This window comes from Capricornis sumatraensis, chromosome 6 (assembly GCF_032405125.1).
Source record: "Capricornis sumatraensis isolate serow.1 chromosome 6, serow.2, whole genome shotgun sequence".
NCBI lineage: Eukaryota > Metazoa > Chordata > Mammalia > Artiodactyla > Bovidae > Capricornis > Capricornis sumatraensis.
Genome location: NC_091074.1, coordinates 48,190,915 through 48,203,437, shown reverse-complemented (window position 1 = coordinate 48,203,437; position 12,523 = coordinate 48,190,915). Strand labels below are relative to the sequence as shown.

The following is a 12,523-nucleotide window of genomic DNA, read 5'->3' as shown; positions in this document are numbered from 1 at the left end:
GAGGGGCCTGGTGGGCTGCGGTCTATGGGGTTGCAAAGAGTCGGACATGACTAAGCAACTAAGACACACACACACACACACATGCAGAATTTTGGAGCTGGGGAAACAGTGATCTAGCCTGAATGAACTTCACATTTGAATTTAAAACTGGTGAGATATGAATCCATGTTTGGGGGAAGAGGGGCATGGGGAACCTAGAAATGGTATTAAGATAACACACAAACCTGTCTTCTGTAGGTGGTATAGTTAAATTCCTCCAAACAACAGCCCCACATGCAGAAACTATAAAGGAATGTGATGGCAAGGTAAGAGCTTATAAGCTTTAGTGACACATCACTTAGGAACCTCCTTTATATTTGCACACTCAACCTACAGCATTACTAGAGACTGGGCATCTTTTTACCTCTTCCTCCTATTAGACAACCCTTAGGGATTTCCCACTACTTATTGATCTTTCAGCACATATTTCTGTTTGTGGCCAGAAAAAGGATAATCCTGTAAGAATAATACAAGAAATTTATACATGATACTGTACACATTTTTAGTCTAAATAACAATATTAAACAATAATTCAGCCAGATCCAGATTAATTCAGGTGTTGCCAATAACTATGGGTATACAGTATGAATTTACTGAGTCATGTGAGAATTGTAACTATTCATGTAAATACCTTTGGCTGAGCTCAACAAACATTCATTAAAAGCCAAAATATGTTCCAGGAACTGTGCCAGGTGTTGAAGAATCATGATCAAAAAGACTCAGTCTCCACCTCCAAGGCATCCATAGTTGTACAAATTAAATATGAGCCATGCTATATTCATGAAATTTTTCATAGTTCATAAAACAGTCTCACTTCATATTACTTTACTTAATACTTACAGAAGCACTGTGATGTAAGGTATTATTGTTATCCCCACGTTACAGACAAGGAAACTAAAACCGTCAATTTGATTTGCCCAAGGTTGTTAATAGCAGTATTAGTAAGCAATAAGAAGTCTTGAACCCGAGAATCCCGCTTCCATATCAGCACTTTTCCTATAATACCAGCCACCTGAAATTATTTCTCTCACAATTCTGCTTCTGGCTATAATGAAGTATTAACATGTACTCCTGGTGAGAACAACTTGAAAAGCCAGAAAAAATACAAAATAAAATCTATTTAAAGGCAGTAAGTCTACTGACATCATTAGAAAATTGCCTTAGCAGCCAGAACTTTAGAGTCCAAGATCAGAGATGAGGGAACCCCAAAAATGTGGCCTACCAACCAGAAAGAGTGTAGAAAATCAGGGAACCCAAAAGCTAGTTCTACTGGGGTGGTGCTGATAAAAATTTGTAAGTTCCTACCCAGATTAATGAAGAAAAATATGAAAACACCAATTACCAATGTGAGGAGTACAACAGAGGACATCAAACAGACCTAAAAGACATTAAGGATACGCTACAGACAACTAGTAGTGTGACGACACAGATGAAACGGACACATTCATTACAAGACATGTATCAAAAATGACCCGAAAAGAAATAGAAAATGTCAACAGCCCAACATCCACTAAAGAAACTGAATTGTAGTTAACAATTTATACAAAGAAATTCTAGGTCCAGATGATGTCACAGGTGAATTCCAACTTTTAAGGGAAAATAACAACATCAATAGAAACATATTTTTTGAGAACAAAGAAAAGGAGGAAACACTCAATCATTTTATAATATAAGGTCAGTATTATCCTGATTTTAAAAACAAAGACATTAAAATAGAATTACAAAACATTATTCCTCATAACACAGGTGTAAAACTTCTTAACAAATTATTAGCAAGTTTAATCTAACAATATGTATCTATTAAATTAGATAATATATATCCACATATATTGGGAGACCCAGGTTCCATTCCTGGGTCGGGAAGATCCCTTGGAGAAGGAAATGGCAACCCACTCCAATATCCTTGCCTGGAAAATTCCATGGACGAAGGAGCCTGGCAGACTACAGTCCACGGGGTCGCAAAAAGTCAGACACAACTGAGTGACTTCACTTTAATCCATGTATATTATCACTTCTTTATCCAGTCACCTGTCAATGGACATGTAGCTTGCTTCCATGTCTTGGTTATTGTAAACAGTGCTGCAATGAACACTAGGGTGCATGTGTCCTTTTGAATTATGGTTTTCTCCAGATATATGCCCAGGAGTGGGACTGCAGGATCATATAGTAGCTCTGTCTCTAGTTTTTTGAGGAACCTTCATATGGTTCACCATAGTAGTTGTAGGAAGTTTGTTAAATAAACTATACGTTTATTCATACAGTAGCATAGCAGTTCAAAGGAATGAGGAAGATTTCTTTATAATAAGAACTACACAAAGGAGTATTGAACAGAAAAAGGAACAAGGAAAATCTCTGTATGTAACACTGGGTGAGCACCAGGATAAATGAAAAAAAAGAGAAGCCCAGAACAGGGCTTGTAAAATGTCACCTTTGTGTAATAAAGAGAAGGAGAATGTGACTATAAACATTTCTTTCTATTTCCTACAAAGAAACAACTAAAGCATAAATTAAACTGCAGGAGCTATCTGCTAACTGTTATATATGTTGGGAGGCAGCGGAGGAAAGGAGAGGGGAGATGAACATGAGAATTCTCTGACTGTGCTGTTTTACAGTTTGACTGAACTGTGTAAAAGTTTTACATCCATTAAAAAATCACTGAATTTTTAAAATCCAATTTATAACATTTGAAAATGGACTTTCCTGGTGGTCTAGTGGTTGGAATTGCAGGTTTCACTCCTGGTTGGGGAGCTAAGATCCTGCATGCTATGCATTGCAGCCAAAAAAATTTTTAATTGAAAACAAATGGAAACCTATGGTTCTAACTGTATATCAAGTTGATGGCATAATTATTTCAAGTTATTTTTTTAATTCAATTTTTTTTATTCAGGCAAAATTCATATAATACACAATTAACCATTTTAAAGTATACAGTTCAGTGGCATTTAGTGTGTTCACAATGTTGTGCTGCTTTATTTTTTTTGACTCTGAGGCCATTTTCTTTGGAATTCTACCCATAGATTCTTTTTTTCATTCTAGCTTTATTGAGGTATAATTTGTACAAAGTGTAAGTTTCAGATGTATAGCATCCTGATTTGACTTATACACATCATGAAATGATGTCCATAATAACTTCAGTGAACATCCATCATCCATTCAGTGAACATCCATACAGATACAACATTAAAGGAATAGGAAAAAAAATTTCCCTATGATGAGAACTCTTAGGATTTACTCTCTTAACTACTTTCATATATAACATACAACAGTGTTAATTATACTGATCATGTTGTACTTACTTACTTTATAACTGGAAGTTTATACCTTTTGACTACCTTCATCCAATCCCTTTTCCTCTACCCCCAGTAATCACAAATATGATCTCTTTTTGCATGAGTTCGTTTGTTTTTGTCATATGACTGACCCATAACACTATGTTAATTCCTAGTACCCAACATAGTAATTTGATATTTCTATATATTTCAAAATGATCCCCATAAGAATAGCTGTCATCAGTCACCAAAGATATCACATAATTATTAACTGTATTCCACATACTGTACATTTCATACCTGTGACTCATTTATTTAGTAACTTAAAGTTTGTACCTCTTAATCTCTCTCATCTATTTCTCTCAACCCTCCACCCCTACAGAACCACCTGTTTATTCTTTACGTGTATGACTCTGTTTTCTGTTTAGTTATGTTTGTTGAGTGAATTTCAAACACGGAAATTTGACCATACATCCCTTGAAGTATACATAAAAATGTGAAAGTGAAAGTGTTAGTCACTCAGTCATGTCTGACTCCTTGCAACGCCATGAACTATAACCCACCAGGCTCCTCTGTCCATGGAATTCTCTAGGCAACAATACTGAAGTGGGTAACCATTCCCTTCTCTAAGGGATCCCAATCCAGGGATCTTCCCAACCCAGGGATCAAACCTGGGTCTCCTGCGCTGCAGGCAGATTCTTTACTATCTGAGCCACTAGGGAAGATTTTGGTGACAAAAGAACCACAAAGGAATCTTAAGCTGCATTCAGTGGTCTTATTATTAGAAGTAATACTGACACTTAAAAAAAAAAACTATTTTATATATAGTATGATTAGGAAATAAACACTTCAATTCATGTCTTTAGGAACTATGCTTTTCAAAGTAAAATCAAGGAAGTTTAATCCAAACTATGTAATCTTAAATTTAAATTGTTTCACATCCATTAGGATACCTACTATTAAGACAACAATCATTGATGAGAATATGGAGAAACTGGAACCCTTGTGCTTTGCTTGTTGGAATGTAAAATGGTACAGTCAGTGTAAAAATAGTATGCCAGTTTCTTAAAATATTAAATATAGAATTACCATATGATCCAGCAATTCTACTTCTGGGTACATAACACAGGAGAATTGAAAACAGGGACTCAAACAGGTATTTATACACTCATTTTCATAGTAGTATTATTCACAATTGCCAGAAGATGGAAACAACCCAAGTGTTCATCAATGAATGAATGAATGGATAAATAACATGTGATATATACATACAGGGTATATATAATTCTCCCTTAAAAAGTAAGGAATTACATACCACAACAACATGGATAACCCTTGAGGACATTATGATAAGTGAAATAAGCCAGTCACAAAAGGAAAAGAATTTCATAGAATGGTGGTTTCCAGAAGCTGGAGGAAAAAAGGAGTTGGGGAGTCAGTGTTTAATGGGTACAGAGTTTCAGTTTAGGAAGATGAGAAAGCCCTGGAGAAGGATGGTGGTGAGGTTTGCAGAACAGTGGGAATGTACTTAATGTCACAAAGCTATATGTTTTAAAATGATTTATATGGTAAAATTTATTATGATATTTTGCAATAATAAAAAATTATACAGGAAACATCAGTATGAACTCATTATCTGTTTGTCTCTTACTATGAAATATGTCAGAGAAGTCAATGGCATCCCACTCCAGTACTCTTGCCTGGAAAATCCCATGGATGGAGGAGCCTGGTAGGTTGCAGTCCATGGGGTCGCTAAGAGTTGGACATGACTGAGCGACTTCACTTTCACTTTTCACTTTCATGCATTGGAGGAGGAAATGGCAACCCACTCCAGTGTTCTTGCCTGGAAAATCCCAAGGACAGGGGAGCCTGGTGGTCTGCCGTCTATGGGGTCGCACAGAGTCGGAAGCGACTGAGTGACTTAGCAGCAGCAGCATGAAATATGTATTTCTGAGTGCTGTCCACTAAAAAGGGCTAGAAATATCGACAACCTAGTAGCAACAAGCCCTCCCATCATCAAGATCATTGTTTCTAAGTACTATTCTCCTCTAAGAGGGCCCCAGACTGTCTGGAGAAATGGCTGTATCTAGTTCCAGGGCTTCCCTGGTGGCTCAGATGGTAAAGAATCTGCCTGCAATTCAGGAGACCCGCATTCAATCCCTGGGTCAGGAAGATCCCTTGGAGAAGGAAATGGCAACCCACTCCAACATTCTTGCCTGGAAAATTCCATGGACCAAGGAGCCTAGCTACAGTCCATGGAATTGCAAAGAGTTGGATATAACTGAGTGACTTAGAGAGAGTTCCAGGGCAAGAAATGTATGGGATGATGGTCTTGAGACATTTTGCTAAGCCAGAAAATAAGGACACTTTTGAAGATAAATAGTTCTGTCAAAAGGACACAGGATTCAAAATGAAGGGGCTCTCACTGACCAAAGATGGGAAAATTTGAACAGGGAAAGAATCATGACTGTAACTGACTGAAACACATAAAACCATCCACAACATGTAAATCCATGTGTTTATAATAATAGTAACAAAGAATAAAAAAACGGAACCTCATCAATCACCATTGGATGTTGCTAGTATACCAATTTATTACCTAGAAAACCAATAAAGAGGGGAAATAAAGCATGAATCCTGCCTTTTCCATACAAGCTATTTCAGGGTAACCAAACAGTTGATGAGGTAGAAATCCTTTCTATGGAAGAATATCAGCAAATGTGTTCAGAAGGAATGACAGAATGAATTACCAGCAGATGCCAAAATCATATTCCAAAGGTTGTTGGTGAATTTATCACAAATGAATCAGGTTGGCAATATCAGAATCCACTTTTCAGTGTTAGCATTGCCAAATATCAAATCTCCAGATCTAACTACCAGCTTAAAGGAAACAGTTGGGTAGAGAAATGAAATAATTGCCACCATGAATAAACACATATACTAAACTTGGAACAATACAGAGAAGATTAGCATGGCCCCTATGCAAGGATGACACACAGATTCGTGCAAGCCAAATCCAGAATACAAAGAATTTTGTAGGACAAATGACTGCTCAGCAAATGAGATGAGGAGCAATTGTAGAATAAAAGAGACTTTGCAAAGTTAACAACCCAGGGTAATGTGTGGACTCATTCAGACACTGGTTTCCAGAGCACTGTCCCCTGTGCTGGAACTTACCCCGTGCACCATCTTGGTTGAAATCTGCAGCTGTGAAGATGTGTTCTGTCTTTCCCTTGGCTTTGTTAGAGCTGAGGGACATCTCTACCTACAGCCTCTGTCTCACAGCAGCTACTGCTAAGTAACAAATAAGTGAGTCTCTCTACATCAGGCCAGTTCACGCGGGTGCTCTCCTAGACTTTAAGGAGGGTCTTCTCACCCTGCCACGACCATCCCATCAGCCCAGCATCCCTGCTACCAGGAACAGAGTGGCTGAGAAGTGAAATCTCAGAGTCTCTTGCTGCCTGACCACACTGTCCTGCCACACTTGTGTTGATATAGTTGTACCCCAGATTGGCAAGGGACAGCTTGGGAAGCAGCCTTCTAACAGGGAGTAGGGGGACACAGCTGCACCCCCTTTTTGGTAACATGTACCCCCTTATTGGATGCAGTCTGCCTGGAGAGAGAAAACAGGACCAACATCTCTCTTCCCTTCCCTTCCTGCCATTATTCCCTTGACAATAAAATGTTTTTTCTTCTAATTCCCCGGTGTCTCAACTGCCTGCTCCACTGGAGTGACAGCCACTATAGATAGAAGGTTCCGTTCCTACACTACGGGGCAATTCTGCAAGCTGGATTTTTGATATTCTAGTGAAGAGATGAAGGAATATGGAGACATTTTTTCTCACAATAATAATCTTTCTTGCTACCTAATCCCACATATCACACAGAAGTCTAATATTAGTACATTTTTTTCTTTAAATTCCTTTGTAACAAATCCTAATCTCCCAAGCATATGAACACCTTGGCTTAGCAGGGCAAAGAACATGTGCTCGGAAATGCAAAAGAAAAAGAGCACACTAATAACGTCCATATCACTACTCTTATACACACGTGCACCCACATACAGACTAACTTGGAATTATACATATTTTAAGTTTTATATTTTTAGATAAAAATAATAAATGATTGCATTCTCAGTATAAAAAAACAACCCACCTACTGACTATAATTTACTTTTGCCATCTCAAAACATAGTTGTATGTAGGTATTTACCATTTTCCCATGTAATTTAATATTTTGCTAAAAGATGCTTTTCAGTCTCTGCATAGTATTTCATTGTCCAGTGTATTTTTATACCATTTCTCAAACTTTAGCCAATTCACTTTACTAGACAGTTAATTTTTTTCCAGCTGGGTTGGGATGACCAACCCTTTAGTATTTTGTTGGTATAAGTTTCTAGAGATAGAATGGTTGAGTTACAAAATACAAACTCTTTTGATGGAAAGGTTACACATTGCCTAATTATTCTTAGAAAATCATAGCATTTTCTAGGTCCACTGGCACTGTGTGACACTTCCCATTTTTCATTTTCCTCTCTAAGTTTATAATTTAAAATGTTCAAATCATAAATGCATAATTGTGAATTTTAAAATTTTATGTTAAAATATATTTGTTCAGCTAGTAAATATTGGTTCAAATGTTCATTTCTTTCAGTACTAGTGAGACTGAATATTTTCATATGTATTAACCATTTATATTTATTACTGTAAATGATATCTTTCAATGAGGAAACCGAGATTCAGAGAGATTAAATGACTTGTTCAAGGACATACAGCAGATAATTTTTTATTCATACTCTAAAATGAAATAGAATTGCTCTTCAGTTTGTCAAGTGAGTAATAAAGTTATGGGGCAAAGTTCTGTTGGATTCAAGAGTTCAAGGATATCTAACTAACATACAAGTCTATTCAGGCCAAATAATCTTTATAAAATATAGCTTGGAGTATTACTGCGAAGATTTAATGAATTATAGTTTCTTTTACTCCTTAATTTTTAATCCCAAGAGAAATCCAAATCAAAATTGGAAGACAAAAAAGAGATTGCTGAAAAAAAAAAGGTATTGGAATATGCTGACAGCATCCTTCTTACTATCTATCAGTCATGAATCACTGCTATAGATGCTAAAGGAGACTCCAGTACTCATGACCTCCTTCTCCCCATTGTCACAGCTTGAGGACAAAGCATCCAGCTGCGTATGTTTTATGGTGGTAGAATGCAACCAGCATACTATTTTAAGAGAGGTTCAGAAGCTGATGACTTACTTTTTTCTTTCTGAATGCCCCTTTTCATTTCTAGGCCAAGTAATATATAAGGCCAGGCTGTCACCCAGGCTGTCACCCACTGGCTTAACCTTGTGTGACAATGTCAAAGTCTCCTTTCTTTAATAACTAACAGGAGAGTCCATGAGTTAACAATTTAAGAGAGAGAGAGAGAAACAATAACAATAAAGGAAATGTCAGAGTTACTTAAATGGTAGAAAGAGAGAGAGGACAAAGAAGGGGGAGGGGGACGGAGGGAGGAAGGAAGGAAGGGGCAAACAGACACACTGGCAAAATGTAATGCAGTAAGAACTGGCCAAAGTTATATTTCAGCAGGATGAAAGAATTTGAGGGACCAGGGAAAAGGGAGATCTACTGGAGGGGTAAAATCCTAACACTTCTTTCCACTTGGCTTTAAGATCTTATCCCAGAAGAGTGGAGATTTTATTTTGGGAGCTGAGTAGTTACGATCCCCTCAGGTAGTTTACAAGAGACATGCTTCTCCACTTCTGTCCAATTTGCAATTATTTGTGTCCATGACTAGCTCAGGCTTAGAAAGTAAAAAAGAACAGAACTTGAGCACCAGGGGTCTCCAATCTCCTCTCTCTCCAAAGTGATGCTTCCTATTCCATTTCTTGTCTTAGGCAGAGAAGTCAGGTAGAATTATTGAGTGCTTGTAGCATCAATGGAGAAATGATTCGAGGGTTCAACCACTGCCCCATAAGATGCATGCAGTTTCCACTTGAGCACAGCACTGTAGGACACCAAATCATTTCCTGGATGTGGATGGAGGGATTCTTGACAATCTTGTGTAGAGTAAAATTCACATAACTCAAGAGTAATTTTCCCATAACAATTCTGTATTTGTTTCTCATAATAGAGGTGGTGGTTTAATGCAGAGTTTGTGTACTTAGCTGAGCAAGACCACTGAGTTCAATATGTCTACCTAAAGAAACTAAAGACCTATATACAGAAAACTATAAAACACTGATGAAAGAAATCAAAGAGGACACTGATAGATGGAGAAATATACCATGTTCATGGATTGGAAGAATCAATATAGTGAAAATGAGTATACTACCCAAAGCTATCTATAGATTCAATGCAATCCCTATCAAGCTACCAATGGTATTTTTCACAGAGCTAGAACAAATAATTTCACAATTTGTATGGAAATACAAAAAACCTCAAATAGCCAAAGCAATCTTGAGAAAGAAGAATGGAACTGGAGGAATCAACCTGCCTGACTTCAGGCTCTACTACAAAGCCACAGTCATCAAGACAGTATGGTACTGGCACAAAGACAGAAATATAGATCAATGGAACAAAATAGAAAGCCCAGAGATAAATCCATGCATCTATGGACACCTTATCTTTGACAAAGGAGGCAGGAATATACAATGGATTAAAGACAATCTCTTTAACAAGTGGTGCTGGGAAAACTGGTCAACCACTTGTAAAAGAATGAAACTAGAACACTTTCTAACACCATACAGAAAGATAAACTCAAAATGGATTAAAGATCTAAATGTAAGACCAGAAACTATAAAACTCCTAGAGGAGAACACAGGCACACACTCTCTGACATACATCACAGCAGGATCCTCTATGACCCACCTCCCAGAATTCTGGAAATAAAAGCAAAAATAAACAAATGGGACCTAACTAAACTTAAAAGCTTCTGCACAACAAAGGAAACTCTAAGCAAGGTGAAAAGACAGCCTTCAGAATGGGAGAAAATAATAGCAAATGAAGCAACTGACAAACAACTAATCTCAAAAATATACAAGCAACTCCTGCAGCTCAATTCCAGAAAAATAAATGACTCAATCAAAAAATGGGCCAAAGAACTAAATAGACATTTCTCCAAAGAAGACATACAGATGGCTAACAAACACATGAAAAGATGCTCAACATCACTCATTATCAGAGAAATGCAAATTAAAACCACATTGAGGTACCATTTAATGCCAGTCAGAATGGCTGCGATCCAAAAGTCTACAAGCAATAAATGCTGGAGAGGGTGTGGAGAAAAGGGAACCCTCTTACACTGTTGGTGGGAATGCAAACTAGTACAGCCACTATGGAGAACAGTGTGGAGATTCCTTAAAAAACTGCAAATAGAACTGCCTTATGACCCAGCAATCCCACTGAGGAAACCAGATTTGAAAGAGACACGTGTACTCCAATGTTCATCGCAGCACTGTTTATAATAGCCAGGATATGGAGAAAACCTAGAGGTCCACTGGCAGATAAACGGATAAGAAAGCTGTGGTACATATACACAATGGAGTATTACTCAGCCATTAAAAAGAATACATTTGAATCAGTTCAAATGAGGTGGATGAAACTGGAGCCTATTATACAGAGTGAAGTAAGCCAGAAAGGGAAACACCAATACAGTATACTAACGCATATATATGGAATTTAGAAAGATGGTAATGATAACCCTGTATGTGAGACAACAAAAGAGACACAGATGTATAGAACAGTCTTTTGGACTCTGTGGGAGGAGAGGGTGGGATGATTTGGGAGAACAGCATTGAAACACGTATAATATCATATATGAAATGAATCGCCAGTCCAGGTTCGATGCAGGATACTGCATGTTTGGGGCTGGTGCACTGAGATGACCCAGAGGGATGGTACGGGGAGGGAGGTGGGAGGGGGGTTCAGGATGGGGAACACGTGTATACCTGTGGCAGATTCATGTTGATGTATGGCAAAACCAATACAATATTGTAAAGTAATTAACCTCCAATTAAAATAAATAAATTTATATTTTTAAAAAATAATAAAATGATCTGGAAAAAAAAAGGAAAAAAAATAAGACCACTGAGTTCAACCCTTGATCCTTCTCTGACTAATGGAGGGAACATAAGCAAGTTACTTAACCTTCCTTTACCTCAAATTCCTCAGCTCTAAAATGAAAATAATGATAATACACAAGATCTCATTTGATTTTTCCAGCAGCCCCATGGATATAATAGTCCCTACTTCACTGAACTGTCATGAGGACCAAAGTAGTGGTATGTATAAAGTGGTCAGGAGGGTGTCTGGCAAATATTAAGTGCACTATTAATTGTTTGCTTATCAATTATCTTTTATTACAGCTAAAAGAGCAGTGGCTGCGTGGGCACAGGAGGGCCTAGAGGAGATATCCCACGTTGAAGGTCAGGAAGGGTGGTGGTGAGGAAATACCCTTCGTCCATGATAAGGAGCAGCGGCTGCACTTTACTGGAGCAGCCATGAAGAGATACACCACGCCCAAGGTAAGAGAAACCCAAGTAAGATGGTAGGCGTTGCAAGAGGGCATCAGGGGCAGACACACTGAAACCATACTCACAGAAAACTAGTGAATCTAATCTCACTAGGACCACAGCCTTGTCTAATTCAATGAAACTAACCCATGCCCACAGGGCAACCCAAGACGGGCAGGTCATGGTGGAGAGGTCTGACAGAATGTGGTCCACTGGAGAAAGGAATTGCAAACCACTTCAGTATTCTTGCCTTGAGAACCCCATGAACAGTATGAAGAGGCAAAATGATAGGATACTGAAAGACGAACTCCCCAGGTCAGTAGTGCCCTACACACTACTGGAGATCAGTGGAGAAATAACTCCAGAAAGAAGGAAGGGATGGAGCCAAAGCAAAAACAATATGCAGCTGTGGATGTGACTGGTGATAGAAGTAAGGGCTGATGCTGTAAAGAGCAATATTGCATAGGAACCTGGAATGTCAGGTCATTTGAATCAAGGCAAATTGGAAGTGGTCAAACAAGAGATGGTAAGAGTGAACGTTGACATTCTAGGAATCAGCAAACTAAAATGGACTGGAATGGGTGAGTTTAACTCAGATGACCATTATATCTACCACTGTGGGGAGGAATCCCTCAGAAGAAATGGAGTAGCCATCATGGTCAACAAAAGCGTCCGAAATGCAGTACTTGGATGCAAT

At 38.1% G+C, this 12,523-nt stretch overlaps 1 pseudogene; it reads left to right on the top strand.

Moving 5' to 3' along the window:
* Nucleotides 1-6,231: 6,231 nt before the first annotated feature.
* On the top strand, nt 6,232-6,331 carry LOC138081618 (U6 spliceosomal RNA; annotated as a pseudogene).
* Nucleotides 6,332-12,523: the final 6,192 nt, after the last annotated feature.